Raw genomic sequence first — 17,736 nt, forward strand, 5'->3', positions numbered from 1 at the left:
ATCTAGGATGACACCATGAAATTTGTAGGCAAATAGATGGAACTAGAAAAAACAATCCTGGGTAAGGTATTCTAGACTGAGAAGGACAAACATGGTATGTACTCAATCATAAGTAGATACTAGATGTAAAGCAAAGGATAATTAGACTACAACTCACAGCTCCAGAAAGCTAGCTAACAAGGAAGACCCAAAGAGGGATGCATAGTTCACCCTGGTATTGGTGAAATTATTAAGGCCACTCCATGTAGTTAAAAGGGAGGTTTATTTTGTGGGGTAACTTACAAGTGAAGGGATAGTTTACAGGGTCTGGAAAAGGTGTAGCACAGTCCAGTGGTGTTCTCTGGAGAACTCTGCTTAGTCTACATCCAGGGTCCTGAAGCCAAGAAAGCCAGAACATCTGGATCTAGGGTCTTCAGCATCCTCTCTTAGCCCCACCTTGTAGGCATGACCATTACTGATGCCTCAATGGGGGTTGGAACTTCCAGGTTAAACCTGGAATGGCTACCCACTACACCCTGGGTAGGGGAAATAGATGAGATCTCCATAAGTAAATTGGGGGTGAGGGGTGGACAATGGAGGGTAGGGGATGGAGAATGAGAACAAAAGGGAAAAGGATGGTCAAGCTGGAACAGGCATGGAGTGGGAGAACAATAAAAGAGATACATCATGGGAATAGGGAGAAAACAGGTGCTAGGGAAGTTCCCAGGAATCCCCAAGGATGACCCCAGCTTAGACTACAAGAAATAGGGGAGAGAGTGCCTGAATGTCATCATAGACCCTTTTCTCCAGTAACTGATGGAAGCAGATGCAGAGATCCACAGCCAAACACCAAGCTGAGCTCCAGGAATCCAGTTGAACAGAGAGAAGAGAGATTCTGAGCCAGAGGAATCAAGATTATGATGGGGAAACCTGCAGAGACAACCAAACCAAACTAGTGGGAACTCATGAAATTTAGACCAATACCTGTGGAGCCTCCATAGTACTGGACTAGGCCATCTGCATAAGTGAGATAGTTGTTTAATTTGATCTGCTTAAGGGGCCCTCTGGCAGTAGGATCAGAATCCACCCCTGGTACATGAGCAGGCTTTTTGGAGCCTACTACTTATGGTGGGACACCTCACACAACCTTGAGTCTGGGGGTAGGGCTTAGACCTGCCTCAACTGAATGTACCAGGCTCTGCTGACTACCTATGAGAGGGCTTAACTTCTTGTAGGAGGGAATGGGGGTAGGTGGGTTGAGGGAGGACAGGCTGGAGGGGCAGGCTGAAGAAAGGGGGATCTGTGATTGGTGTGTAAAATGAATAAAAAGTTTTTCTTAATTGAAAAAAAAAGAATGAAGAAGAGTAGTCTCAGTAGATCTGAAACAACTCTTCACAGACTCAAAACCTAAAAAAAGTAAACACAAAGTCAGAGAGTGGACAAGCTCCTGTGTCCCTCATCCTTGCATAAAAGACTGCCACAGGCAGCTTCACAGTTGCATAGCATCATCTAATTAATCACCAACACGTTTTGTTTTTTTACCAAAGCATGAGATGTGGAAGGCACATTGAGTAACCTTCCTAGAGAAAGAAACATCAATATTTGCAGGGTGCCCCCTTCCCCCGAAGTCACTGCAGAAACCAGCAGAGAAATCCTCTCTGTTCTCTATTACCTTGTGTTTTCTAGCTTCATATTTGGCTGTAGCTCCTGCAGCCAAAATTTAATTTATCACTCAACTATTTACCTTATAGGATTTAATATCCTAGAATACACTGGATTTGCAGTGTCCAGGGCTCTGAACATACTGGGAGAACACAGCACAAATGACCCCATGATGCAGGAGGTAAAGTAAAATAATTACAAAATGCTGGGATGGAAGCCATCCCTCAGTATGAACATAAATACAATCCTTACCATTGTCGAGAACCCAAGTGTGATGAGTGTAAGCTAACTACCAGGATAAATGCGGGTGCAGTTTCAAGGTAAGATTACATCGGCCTGCATTGTGTACAATCTTTCCTTCAGGTTATACTAGTTTTGAAATTTCACCTACTGGGTACTTAATTGAGTAAAAGATCACTGGGATGAATCTTGGCTGCATAATGAAAAATTTAACAAAATCTCAACATATGAAACAAGGAATGTGAACGAATTAGGAAGGAATGCCTCTTTAAATCTTTTCTGAATGTTTGTAAACATACTGCCAGCTGGGTCCTTAGCAAGGATAAAGTACCAGCTTCGGGCTCTATATAATTAAGTCCCCCAAACCACTGTTGCTCCAGCAGTATAAGACAATAAGTTAATGTAAAGTATGGCTTGTCTGTCTAAGCAATCGTCCTTTCATTCCAGCTGCATGTTTTCACTGATTATAACTCAGCATTGCCCATTATGATAACAGCCATTTTACTTTAATAATCTTGTTTTGGTATTTTTCTAGGCTGGACAAGTAGCAGAGGTTCATACTGGATTATTACTGGAGATATTGGATTACTTATGAAGTGTCACATAATATGGTCATTGTACTCACTAATTTCTTTTTCAGTGAATGGATGTGAAACTTTAAACTGAACAGTGCTTATTATAACCTCATATACCCATTTAAAAAGTCCAGTAGAGAGTAGTCATTTCTGAAAATCACATATGTATAAACAACAAAAAAAAACCAATAGGTAGTATTTATAAATATATAGTTGTTCATATGCAAACACACACATAAACAAGGTTAATCAAATAAAGAGGCTTGAGATGGGGGTACATGGTCAGGTTTGCAGGAAAGAAAATGAAAGGGAAAGGTGATGTAACTGTACTTCGGTGGAAGAAAGGGAAGAGGAATTCTATGAGCAAGTGGCATCAAGATCATGATGAGGAAACCTACAGAGATAACAGAACCAGGCTTGTAGAAACTCATGAACTTTAGACCAACAGCTGTGGAAGCCTTCATGGGTCTGGACTAGGCTAGGCCCTCTGCATAAACAGCACAGTTGTGTAGCTTGATCTGCTTAAGGGATCCCCTGGCAGTAGGATCAGGATATATCCCTGGTGTAAGAGCTGGCTTTTTGGAGCCCAATACCTAGTGGGACATCTTATACAGCCATAATGCATGGGGAGGGGCTTGGACCTGCCTCAACTGAATGTACCAGGCTTTGGTGACTCCCCATGGAAGACCATACCATTTTGGAGGAGAGAATGGGAGGTGGATTAGGGTGGTGAAGGTTGGCTGAGGAGCAGGAGGAGGGAAGAAAGAGGAATCTGTGGTTAATATATAAAATGAATAAAAATATCTTAAAAAGGAAAAAAGTCAAAAAAGTAAAATTCAGGAACATGAAATATACATGCATATATAAAAGCAGCACCAGATAACGCAAAGTAGAGTCATTGTGACTTCAAAAATTTAGTAGGTCCAAAAATGCTAATACAAGTGTCTAGCCTGGGAGCACAATTTCATAGGTAGTTAGACAATCTTTAACACACTTTGCATTTTAATGTACATAGTCATTTTAATGAAGTGACTAAGTGCCTCAATGGAAGAAGTTATTCTTTAACTTGAAGCATAACTCTTTATATTTTATATTGGAAATATCATGGTAAATACGAGCTATTCTACCACTTATCAACATTCCATTCTTCTGTTCATTTAAGTGGCCACCATAGCCAAGACCAATGGGAATGCAGATAGCTATTATATGATAGAAATATTTACATCTTTGAATTAACAACTTGTTAGTTAATTGAGCTTGAAGAGATTGCTTAACTATTTTGTTTTTCAGCCATAAAACTTACACAAGAACATTTAATTCATGGGGGATTTTAAGAGATTTTAATGACTAACGAATACATAAACTGTTTACTATAAGCCAGGAACTATTGAAAACAGTTTTCTTAATTTGACTCATTTAGTAATCACATTTAAAATTATGCTCTGTGGGACAATATTGTCCTTATTCAGCAGATGAGGATGCTGACAACCATGCCAGCAATGAAGACATATTTAGTGGTAGAGTTTGGTTTAAGTGTAACAAACATGTCTTCATTATCCATTAGTTTCTGTACTTGTATGAGGAGAGTTGTCAATAATTGCAAGTCTGTATCCCAATTTTGTCTGTCTTCCAGGTAAAAGAAAAATAAAAGATGGAAGAAAAAATGATAGTAATTAAATGTGGCAGTCAACTCAAGCAGATAGTTTAGGGAATACTTGTTAGGTTAATTTTGATCTGTGAGCTTATTATTATAGTGTCATGGTTGTCTGTTCTTGATCATGGATAATAAGGCAGGCCATTGTCGCTAATCACTCCAACTTGTCCCCTCATACTCATTTCTCCCTCTCCAGAATCCATCTCCTAGTTTTTCACTCTACTGAGGAGCCTCCATGTTGGCAACACTGTAAAGATACTTTTCAAAAATAATTCTTCCCTCCATTCTCCAATTGTCTGACACATGTCTAATAGAATGGTTCTAGCATAATGCATCTGAAAGTCTTGTATCTAAGGTACTTAGTCATCATCCTGATCATGTTTCAAGCATCAGTAAGGTCAGAATAAGAGCAGGAGAAAAATGAAAGGATATGTGATGGATTCTGTTATTTCCACTCCCAAACAGGAATGGAAGAACTTATTCAGGGATACTTAAGATTAATATATGTCTAATGGTAACATTACCTACAGATGTCATATTTATGTGTTCCTTTTGAAATATTGAACTGTGGTAGTTGGAGAAAAAAATAATGGAATCACAAATTGTCCTCAAAGTTTCTCTTCAGACTGCTGAAATGTGTGTCTGCTCATATCCATTGATCTGAGAAACTTAACCATCCCAGAAACACAACAGGGAGATAAAATGTATGACCCTTGCACATGCAGAGTATTGTCACATATTTAAGGGGAATGTAACAACCAGTTTACCTTCCCAAACAGTACAGTAGGATTGAAAGTGACTATGACCCTGTTAAGAGTATTTATGTTTGAATTCAATGTGCATTGTATATAATATAAAAAATTCTCTATTGTTTACTTTGAAATATGTAACATTCAAATTTCTTTCTTATATAGTGTATTTTCTCTTTATTTTTGGAAATATAGCAACAAAGATCAGTTAAGTTACCCGAAACACTCAAAAAGAATTTTGTTATAGAGTCCCCAAAAGAATGAACTTGAACTAGTTCAATCCAGGCTTTTCTTTTTTAAATTTAAACTATTTGAGAATAATGAAAAGAGGAATTTTGAAAACAGTAAGCAAGAAATGTTAGAGAGAGAGAAGGTGAGCGGGGAGAAGAGACCAACAAAATAGAGAGATTTGAGAGAAGCCAGGAATAAATGAGGAGGGGGCTTGTTTACTGTGAGTCTGTGAGTCAGAACTGAAAGCAGAAACTAGCAACAGCAACAACAAAATAACAGAACAGAAGATGGTAAATGGCATCTTGAACAGATGATGGGGAGCTCAGCAGAGATGACTGTAAAATACACATAGATCTAGTGTAGTTCACACCAGTGCAAGCTTTAGACTTCTTTTGTTCACATTTTAAAAAATTCATTGACATTTTCATTAGTCTCTGGGAGAAATAATTAAATTATTTGATACCAGTTTCAACAGGTTTTGTTCCATTGTAAATTAACACCAGAAAGATCATTTGTATGACTTTTTTATAACTTAAATATTTTTGAGATTATAATATAATTAAAATATTTCACCCTTCTGTTTCCTTTGTCCAAACGCTCTCATGTTCCCCTCCTTCTCCTTTTCAAATTCATGGCCTGTTTACTTATTAATTGTTATCTCTTGCATATATGTATATGATGTATATGTATATACATTCATTTCTGAATACAACTTACTTGGTTTATAACAATCCTTGTATGTACACTTTCAGTGCTACCATTTGTTGTTGGATAACCATTTCTTCCCTTTAGAGCATTCATTAGTTGCCCATAGTTCCTTCTGTAGGATAGATGCCTTGCAATGGAGGCTTTGCCCCACCCACTGTGGCATGTCTATTGAATTGTTAGGACCTTGACATTGGAAGGGGACAGTGGACATGGTAATCCAAAGGTTCAACATCATAATATCATCACTAAACTTTTGGACACCCAACAGTACTATAGATGTGTACTTCTCCATTAGCCAATCATGGGGAGAATTATGTAGCTCAAATTAAATATACTTAAAGAAAATTAATGATTTCTTTTGAATTTTTACTTTTTTGAATGATAGACTTTTGAATTTTTACTCTGAGATTAACTGCTAACCTCAACAAAAATAATTTGATTTTGGCCAGTGCCAAAAGTCGTATGATCATGATTTGTATAAGTTTTTCCTCCCAATTTTTAATGTCTATTTTAGTTGATTCATATATGTAAGAATAGCAATAAAGGAGATCAATCATTTATTTATGGGAACTTGCTGATGACATCAAGATAATTTAATAATAATCTACAAGAAACAGATGTATGGAAAAAGTTAAATTTTATAACCTGATATCTGTATGTTTTTATATACACTTGATATCTCTCTTTGTGTCTTATTATCTGGCAGACTCATTCCATCCTATCAACATCAACATTACAGAAACATATTGTTGCATGTATCTTGACATGAAAACCCACAGTGGCTCTCTATTTCTGCCAGATCAAATATGAGCCTCCATACATGAGTCCCTTTATTATTGAACTGTGACTAGTATACCTAACTAAAAGTTACCATACTGTTTGTTATTCCCACTAAATACTCCCTCTTCTGTGTCTTCTGCTTAGATTCATATCCCACATGAAACTTCTATTAATTTTTTCACTGGCTTCATAAAAAATATAAATTAAATACACTGTATTTTAGATAAATTTATTAAAATAAGTAAAACCAAGTTCTGGATTTTTATAAAATTTATTAAATTTATTAAAATAAGTAAAATCAAGTATTCTGGATTTTTATAAAAATTATATAATAACATTTTTGAATGACAAAAGTAAAATCTACCATGGAGTTGAGTTTTTAAGGTACATTGTTTTCAATTATGTCTTATAAAAAGTTAACATTTCTAACATTAAATGGTTATTGTTTCTTTAAGTTGTTTGTGTTCTTTTCCTATGTGGAAATTTATATCATGCCCCATCACCCTGTTATAATTCAAATAATGCTTAACCCATAATTTTCAGATTGTTGCCACTTATCCTTCTATATCCTTAATGTATATATTCTAATTATTCTCACCCAGAATTAGCACTTCTTCCAAAAGCCTAACACACAGAGTTTGCACACTTTATATTATATCATTCCCATAATTGTGTCAAGCCTCACACAAACAATACTATAAAACCTATTAACGTATGCTGTATATGACAGATTAAGACTTTGTCTTCCCACTAAACCATAAATTCCTTAAGAAAGAAGAGACAATATTGTCCATACTCATATATCACAGTACTTGGTATATTTACTGAATAGAAGAATGCTTTGAAATAATTCTCAGTCTGGCTCATTAAAAAAAAAAAAGCCAAGGTCCTATGAACATATGGGTACTCAAAAGGTCTGATTTCCTGAGTATTTCTATATCCTTGGAATGTCACAAATAGAAAATAGCTCAACCTTACCTACATTTGGAAACTACGAAACAAATTCTCCTGAAATATCTTGGTTGCAAATGATTAATTGAATTTGACTCAGACAGAAAAGGAAGCACACAATGAGAATATTATAGATTCTACCACCCTAAATAAAAACTTAATATAAATATTACAAGCTGAAGTAATATAAGGAAGTGTGTTTTATTACCTTTGGATGATTATTTAATGTATTAAACTAAATTCTTCATGTTACTAAAACATAGGTACTCAGGTGTGTCTATCATTCATGACAATGTGATAGTTAAGGTTATCTTTTGCTCACCATCACTTATTCTTTCAACTTCACCTCTGACTTCCAGTTACGAGGACTTGGCCCTGGAATGTTCTTTATAAGAGTGAGCATGAGAACTTCTTTCTCACAGTCTAATATATGTGTGATGTCAATTGCCCCAAATGCATTAAACAGACCTTCTTGAATATGCATACACATATCCTACTGTCTACTAGAAATCTCAATTTGTATGCTAATCATGTCAAACAATAAATCCACACAAGATACTTGGTTCCTCTCCCTAATAAGAAATCAATTAGCATATTCCATTAATCTCCAGCTAATTTTATACATTTTTTCAGGACATATAATTTCTCTTTGTTGTTACTTATATCTAAATTCACTATACTTTTCATTGATTACTATTCACAATTCATTTGTAAAAGTTTTCCTACATAAATGAAAAGAAAGAACTGAAAATGTCTGAATTAATGTAATAAATTGACCATACAAAACCCCAAACAGCGTCTTAGTGCAACATTTCAAAAACACTGAAGAGGAGTACTGGTAAACTACTGAGATGAATTTTTTTCTAATCATGTAAAAAAAATGTCCTCCCCTCTCCACAAATACACAACTGATATGCACACACACACACTTTTTCTCACACACCAGCACTCACACACCTTCACACCAGCACTCTCATATATACACAATCATATACACACTCAAACTTCACACATCTTTATTTCAACTTTTGAAAGTTTTCAAAAATGGATAGTTCATGTTAAAGAATAGTTTTAAAATCTTAGTAAGGATAACAGTTTGACTTGTGTGGTAATTTCAAATACAAATCAATATTATATATTTTACTATGTACTCAAAAACAAAGGTTATTGCAAATTAGAAAGAAATGATACAACAGATTTCAGGCATAATACCATATTTGAGTGAAGAAGAGATTTTTGTTTGTTCTCTTATATTCTGAGGACTTGATTGTATGTTGTTTTATCACATGGCTGTATGTTGACAAATAAGCCACCTGGAAAATCCTCTTCTCCACCTCTTATCTGATTGCATATCTGTGAGTTGTAATTTTGGTGAACAAATAATGAGAGGGAAAGCACAAAAGTATTTTGGCTATCATCCCTTCCTTCTCTATGAGGAACCCTGGAGGGTAATGTTTGGGAAAGCAATATCTTCCTCAGTTAGGGTGAAATCCATGCCAAAAAACACCAACACTCATTCAGAAAAATGGAAGAATAAGGACCCATCAAAACATCACTGAGTCATCAATTTAAATGGTCATGGAATCACCCATCTCTGCACTCTACTTATGAGAAAACTTATTAACTACATATTGACTCAAAGATTTATTAGTTGCAGTATCTATTAATTATTATATGGTAAAACAACTTAAGTGAATCAGTGACTATGCCAATATTAGTCCTGCCTGGGAAAGGAAGAAAAAAATATCAAACAATTTGTTCCCAGCAACTGTGGTTTCTTTCTTCATTTTCCTTTCCTTCTTCTTTTCTCCCTTACTCATTTTCTCTTATCTCTCCATGCCTCTTTTGTCCCCTGTGTCTACCTGCTAATATTTCTGTCCCTCTGTCTCTGATGTCCACATACCATACATTATGCTGTTTCCACTCAACTACATACAGCATATCCAGTTTTCACAAAGTGTCTTCTCTCAGCAGAAGATAGAATGGAGTCCCATTGTACACTTGTTCACTAAACACATTGATTGTCAAGACTCCCTGCATATTAGATACATAAAGACTGTTCTAGCATAAGTTCCAGAAATTTTAAGTAATGAACATATAAAAAGCATCATGAATATATGAACTTTGGTTTGAGATTTAATATGTGAAATGAAATTTAATCTATAATTACAATTCATTTTGAAAAATAGGAGCCATTTAATATGTAACATTTGAATAGCCATTATTTATTCATAAGAATAATATCCTATTGGCTTAATGAACATAAAAATCATAGAATAGTTCAACAGTTTTGTGAATTTAAAATGCTGTGCTTGCATGTGGATACTAATTACAGACTATTCACAGCATTGAATCTGTTTTATTTTCTCCTACACAGTTATGAACCTAAATTTGCCAAGTGCAGAAGTTGTTTCCTTGGTATCCAAATCTCAAGCATTCTGTTCATAATCATCTCATTATTTGCTGCATAGATACTGTTTTTCATTCAAGAACCATCACTGACAGATATAATCTCAAATCTTTTAGAAATACCTTCTAGTTACCCTTGCCAATATCCAATACATTGGGGCCTAATCTAATTTTGATTTATCATACATTAGCTGCACTGTTTTAATTAACACTACTAGCAGAATTCTTGCAGCTAAGCCAGAGTTTTTGGTGAGCTAAGTTAGACTCAACACTTATGAGCTGAATCTATTATAAATCCAACAAAGGCACCTGAACAAAAAGAAAGATATTTTCACCTATAGTATGTCTTATGATTTAAAGGAAATGATTACTAAGTAAACATTTCTTTAAAAGCTACACACAAAACATGATGGCATGGAGTATTATTTTATGCAATACACAGAATTCCTCAGAGTTTACTTTATATTTCATTTTCCTAAAGAAACCATTTGAGAAACAGGTGTCACTATAAATTTAATAACTGTTTTCTGATTGTCCAGTAGTAAGTGGGGGGGAGAGAATACAGATTTAGAATGTGTTATCCTCCTTCATATCCTTACTCTAAATCTCCTTGGAATCAGATGCTGTGTCTAGGAGTTCAGTTAAAACTACCTTAAGAGTTCATTTTACCCCAGGATAGCTAAGATTAAAAACAAACAAACAAACAAAAAGAACAAAGAAAATAAATGCTGGTATGGATGTGGGAAAAGGGGAACACTTCACTGTTTTGTGGGTATGCAAACTAGTATAGCCACTGCGGAAGTCAGTGTGAAGCTTGCTCAAAATGCTGTGACTAGATCTACCATATGATCCAACTATGTGACTCCCAGTCATATTCCCAAAGGCTTCATATCCTCCCCTAAAGATACTCATTCATAAATGTTCACTGCTGGTTTATTTACTATGGCAAGAAAATAAAAACAGCATAAATCCTTATCAACAGATTAATAGATAATGACAATGTAAGGTAGATATTATAAGATATGTGCATACATATACATGTAGCATGAATATTAAAGGGTCTTATTAATAAAATCAAACCTGGAGCCAGGTATTGGGGTGAATGCTGGAAGATCAGAGAAGCAGAACAAGCTACAGCCACCTCACCTTGCCAGTTCCTCAGCTGATCCTGTTTCCTCAGACTGGATGCCTCTCAGCTGAACTGTGCTGCTCAAAAGCCTAAAAGCCTAACCAATCAAAAGCTTCTAGTTTCTGGTCTTCATGCCTTATATACCTTTCTGCTTTCTGAAATCACTTCCTGGGATTAAAGGCTCTTGTTACCACACCTGGCTGTTTCCAGCGTGGCTTTGAACTCACAGAGATCCAGACGGATCTCTGTTTCTGGAATGCTAGGATTAAAGGTGTGTGTGTCACCATTTTCTGGCCTCTATATCTAGTGGCTATTCTGTTCTCTGACCCTAGATAAGTTTATTAGGGTGCACAATATTTTGTGGAACACAATATTACCACATGTACATTTATCTTCTGCATGACATATAATAACACATAGCTAGATTTGAAACTATAAGCAGGTGTGTTTAAATTGGCATATACATGTATAAATCTTCTTTGCTTTCTTTTCCTTTTTTTGGCTTTGTAATCAAGACTGGGTGTTCTTTGTTTTCTTTTTTCCTTTTTTTAAAAATTGAAATTAGATTCTTTTCTCATACCATACATCCCAAGCATAGTTTCCCCTTCCTCCACTCCTAGCTACCCTCAACCTCCATTCTTTCCAACATCCACTCCTCTTTCCATTTCATCTTCAGAAAATAGCAGCCCTCTAAGAGAGGATAGGCAGGCAGGAAAAAACAAGATACAATAAGACAAGGCAAAAGCCCTCACACTGAGGCTGGACAAGGCAACTCAAAAGGATAAAAAGAGTCTCAAGAGCAAGCAAGAGTCAGATATACACTTGCCTCCACTAAAAGTCGTCTCAGAAAAACATCAAGGTATCTCCATAACATATGTGCAGAGGACTTGATGCAGACCCATGCAGGTCCCATGTTTGCAGCCTCAGTCTCTGTGAGTTCATATGAGCCCTGCATAGTTGATACAGTGGATTGTGTTCTCTTAGTCTCTTCCATACCCTCTGACTCCTACAGTCTTTCCTCTCACTTTTTGGTTGTCTTCTTGGTTCTCCAAGGGGCAGGACCTAATGAACACCCTCCAATGTAAACTTTTCTCTCTGTACAACGTCTAGGTGTGGGTCTCTGTACCTGCACCCATATACTGCTGGAGATATTTAAATTGGCATACCAACAGAAGTCAGTAAATTAGTATGGGGCCATGACTGTGGAGACTTCAAAAAAATGAACACAGAGTGCAGGTGGGATGGAGGTGAAAAAGAGGGTATTAAACAGAAAGAGTTCAAAGAATGGGAGGTAAGAAGTCATGGTAGAGTACTGAGTATGGGAATAGACAATTAACATATGTACACATGGGATTTACAAGGAAAACTTTAAACACTTGCAATCTTTTGAAACTCATTTTTTATTTTCATTTTCAAGTGAAAAAAAATGTAATATTCTATACTATGTCTTAAAATAATACACTAAGGCCAGTGAGAGGGGTTAGCATGTAAAGTCACTGACCACCAAGGCTAATGACTTGACTTTATTCCAATCCCTCGGAGTTATGCAGTAGAAGGAGAGAATCAACTTTCACAAGTTGTTCTGTGACTTCCACACAAGTGCCTTTTATACACATACACACACCCATACACACCCCACCACACACACCAAATAAATAAAATTTATGTCAAAATACAATATATCACATATGTGATCTTAATGTATATATGTTAGTGATATAAGTAAATATTATATCTTCATTGACTAATTTTGAAGACATTAATCACTGCTTACTAATGTAATCAGAATTACAGGTGAGGTAATGTGGTTATATCAAACTGAACTTTAAGACTACACAACTATTCTATTCTTGCTTTTATGTTAATATTTACTATTATTACAGACAGTTTACTGAAGAATCAGTGGCTTCTTATTCAATTCCATTCTTGTGAAAATGGATAGATTCATTCAGGGCTATAGAATATGTCTAATCTGCCTAGAGAGCGTCAGTATTTTACCAGCTACTGAGAATCTAGTGCATATCTCCTTACTTACTTGACAGAGGAAATGTCTGATAGATTATTTATTTTTTCTCTATGTGTTTATTTTCTTGGCAAATTAATTTGTGTATTGCAAGAGAAACAACAAGAAGAATAAGTTTGTAAGCTACTAAAATAAAATAGATTATAAATAAACCCCACACACACCCTTTACATTCTTTGATTCATTTACATTTTTATGTAATGCTCTTTTCCTGACATCAGTTACTTGAAATACATTGCATTACAATCATATTCAATAGAAACCCAATTTATTTTATTTTCCACATAACTTGGAAGTCCAAGACAAATTATCAGGTCAATATCTGGCTTTCAGCATATACACAAAAAATTAATAAATATACAATTAAGTTCACAGAATTGAACTTACTTATAGTTGAACTACATAGATGTCATAGTTTATTTCTGTTTGGGTCATTTTTATTAGACCTATGAACAACTAAAATTCATCTACATAGGTTGTTATAAACATTAATTCTCTTTCAATGTGACTTTACTTGTTTGACCACATTAAAAAAAATGCACTTCACAACAAATTTTAGAAAACACTGTTCTTGAAGTTCAAAAATACAAGTCTAGCTTGCAGAATAATTCTTTAGATGAGAGTGATGAAAAAAGCCTAGAATCCTACTACATGAGAGATTGAGGAAGGACTGTGAGTTGAAGTCCAATATAGGATACATGGAGAACTGGATTGGGTTATAGAGGCATTATTTACAACCAACAAATTCTTTATGAAAACTTGAAGAAAGTGGAGCTGCTTGGCCCCTGACAACCTATTTCTCTGTAAAACTCTAGGGTTTAAGGAGCATCATAAATCACATGTTCAGAGAGAATAAAAGAGGAACATGGACAAAACCAGAGAAGACAATCATTGTATTCTCCTGTTTCCCAGACGACATGTTGACAGACAGTATGCCTCACTATACATTCCCCTTCATGATGGACTGGAGCCTGTCAAAAATCGAGTCAAAATGAATATCCGGGCATGGTAACACATGACTGACTATAATTCTAGCACTTTGAAGGCTGAGCCAGAATGAATTGGAAAACAGCCTCTGTTATTTAGTGAGTTTTAGACATGTCTGGACCACAAAAGAAAGCCTGGGTTTCACGGTGATAACCCCATTTCAAAAAAACAAACATCAATACCCTACTGTTTGTCCCTCATTAAGTTACGTAGGGCACATACATCTTTCACAGCAATTAAATACACTGGGAAGTTTAAGTTGACAAGCCAAGAAGTACAACATGTTCTATTAAGCACTGCTATTCAGATGTCCATCTACTTTACAAGATCACTTTTATGCCCAACTCATATTACACAAGAAGAAAGGCAAAGATGAGAGCTTTCTTCTGCAGCATAACATGTGATGTCACAGCCACACCCTGAGCTGAGTGCATACCCTTAAAAGAGGCTACTCCAGCTTCAGTAATTAGTTTTTGTAACTTTAGCTTAACATTCTGCGACTACTCAATGTCATGTGCTAAATCAAATGAAACAAAAGAGAATACTCCTAATCATGCTCTGCTACGGCCAGGTCAAATTGTAAACCAAATCTTAAAAATTAGGAAAATTTTCCATAATTATATCTTCATACCAAAAGCCAAGCACAAGAACTAATTCAAAGAGAAACTCAGGACTGGGTTTTCAGATAAAATGAAAGAAATATTTGGAAGTAGAAGTATGCTCTTATATTTAACCAAGGTAAATATAAGAAAGCCAAATGAAGTTTTAAGTTCCCAGGGAAAAGCTCTCCTTTTTAAATGAGTACTTAGACCTAGGATTATCAATAACAATCAGCACCCCTACGTTAATTCTTCTTGAAAGGTCTGGATGTATAAACCAGGCTCTATCACTTAGTTTTTCATCTATACAAAACTATGGTAAGCTATCTGACTTGTTAAGTGTTTATTACTGAAGTAAAAATGATAAATTACACCTACCAAAACCAAAAAAATGCATAAAGAACAAAAAAGGAAGGAAGGAAGGAAGAGAGAGAGAGAGAGAGAGAGAGAGAGAGAGAGAGAGAGAGAGAGAGAGAGAAAGAAAGAAAGAAAGAAAGAAAGAAAGAAAGAAAGAAAGAAAGAAAGAAAGAAAGAAAGAAAGACAGCAAGCCTACTTTAGGGTTAAATGCAATAATACACACTGCATTTCTGTAGATAGCCACTTCGTGAGAACTTGTAATCTTTCTTCTACACCTTGGGATTAATTAGTACTGGCTAACTTTCGCTATTTCATCTTCCATGGTATCTTAAAATGCAAATCAAATAGGATTTTTGTGCCTCATTTATTTTTTCCACAACTGTGTGATTCAACTTCTTGCCAAGGGCACTTTCTTTGTGACAATCTGAATTACTGACCACACAGAAAAAAAAAATCTAAACAGTACTGGGGGCCAAAATCTGCCATCTGATATGCATTGAAGCTTAGCCCTTAACAATAAGTTAAGCTTTCTCCAGACTGACAGCAGTGTTTGTCCATGATGTATGACCTGCCAGTACCTCATCATCCACACAAGTGTTTCTTTTCAACTATTTATCATAGGAATTGTTGATAGTTTCTCCCTGAAAGAATCTCTCCACTGGGGTTTGTTTTAAACACTATTCAATGACTCTCTTAATGATTGTGTTACTCAAATATAAACATAGAAGCTGGAGCTGTTGAGAAACAGACGACAAGATATTTTTAAATTATATATATATATATGAATTTAGAACATAATTCTGTATTTACATTTAAATATGAGTGTTAATTTTCTCTTCTCATTAGCCTCTTCATTTGAAATAATAAAAAGCATTATCTCTCCTGCTTACTCTATTATTTAACTTTATCTTCTATTTTCTGCTTCATACTATGTTCAGGATACTTAATATTAGGTCAAAAAAATCCTGAGTCTTTTGTTTTCATCACACACACACTTATTATGGTAGATTTTCTTCATTTTCTGTATTTATTCTATGACCCATCATAGATATGTGGCTCACAGAGAGTTTTAGAATAATAGTTTATGTTTTAGTTAACATAAATGATATGAAATTGAATAATTCATGCTTAAATTCAGAAGAAAGGCAAGGTTATTTTACTAATAAATTTTCTTACTTCAGTAACAAAATAGTTGATTAAAGCAATTTAAATGAGGAATGACTTTTTTCTTTAATTAAAAATAGATCTTTTTTCTTAAAATATATTCTGATTAGAGTTTCCCTTCCCCTTACTCCTCCTAGTTTCTCATCTTACCTTCACCAGTATCCACAGCCCTTCTGTCTCTCCTTAAAAAAAAAAATCCCAGACATTTATGGGATAATAATAAAGTAAAATAAAAGACAAACAGAATAGGACAACACAAACAAGAAAGGAACCAAAGAAAAAGCATGAAAAATACATATAGATGCAGAGATATGCACATGCTCATATATAGGAATCACATAGAAACCCCAAACCAGATATCATACTAAATATGCAAAGAAACTGGGAAGAACACACACATACACACACACACACACACACACACACACACACACACACACACACACACACAGATGCGACACTTTGAAACAAAGAACCTCCAGAGATGCCTTTGAGTTAATTTTGTGTTGTCCACCTACTGCTGGAAACCAAGCCTACAGTGAAGAGTAGTTTGTTTTCCCAGTGAGACTTCCTCAGGGGAAACTAATTTTTCATTTGCAAGTGGATATCAACTGGAGATTGCTTCTGGGTTAAGGATGGGCCATGTGACCCCTTCTTTCAGCTCTAGGACCCTGATCTGGCACAGACTTGTGTGCTGTAGCTGGGAAGAATGATCACCCTATCTTAATTTCTAATGGCATCTTGAATTATGACATGCAGAATCATATATTCGTCAACTTCCTATCTCTGTGATAAAGTATCTGAAATAAACAAAAGGAATAAACATTAATTGAGATGTTTGTTTCACTGGTATTTTACTTCATAAATATGGACTTAAAGCCAAACAGAACATCACAGTAGGAGAAATTTTCAGAGATAATGTGTTGGCCCACTTGATGGAAGCCAGAAGGCAGAGATAAAAGGATAGATATAGATATAGATATAGATATAGATATAGATATAGATATAGATATAGAGAGGGGAGAGAGAGACAGAGAGAGAGAGAGAGAGAGAGAGAGAGAGAGAGAGAGAGAGAGAGAGAGAGAGAGAGAGAGAGAGAGAACGTGATGGAAGGAGACAAAATATATCCTTCTAGGATTGTAGGGGCCAGAGAAGTGGAGGTCCCAGCAAGAAAATGGCCCACAGAATCAACTAAGCAGGATTCGTAGGGGCTCACAGAGACTAAAATGACAAATATAGACCCTATATGGGTCTGAAATAGGTCCTCAACATATATTTTTGGTTGTGTAGCTTGGTGTCCTTGTAGGACTGCCAACAGTGGGAGTGGGGGGTTTTCTCTGACTCTTTTGCCGGAGACTCTTGTCCTCCTAAAGGATTACCATGTCCAGTAGTCTTGATATTAGGGTATGCACCTAGTCTTATTGTAACTTGTTAGGCCATGTTCAGTGGATATCCCAGGGAGGCCTGTTTTTTGTTGTTGTTGTTGTTGTTTGTTTGTTTGTTTGTTTTGGAAACAGGATGAGGAGGAGAAGGAGTGG

The sequence above is a fragment of the Peromyscus leucopus genome, chromosome 3, assembly GCF_004664715.2.
Source record: "Peromyscus leucopus breed LL Stock chromosome 3, UCI_PerLeu_2.1, whole genome shotgun sequence".
NCBI classification, from domain to species: domain Eukaryota; kingdom Metazoa; phylum Chordata; class Mammalia; order Rodentia; family Cricetidae; genus Peromyscus; species Peromyscus leucopus.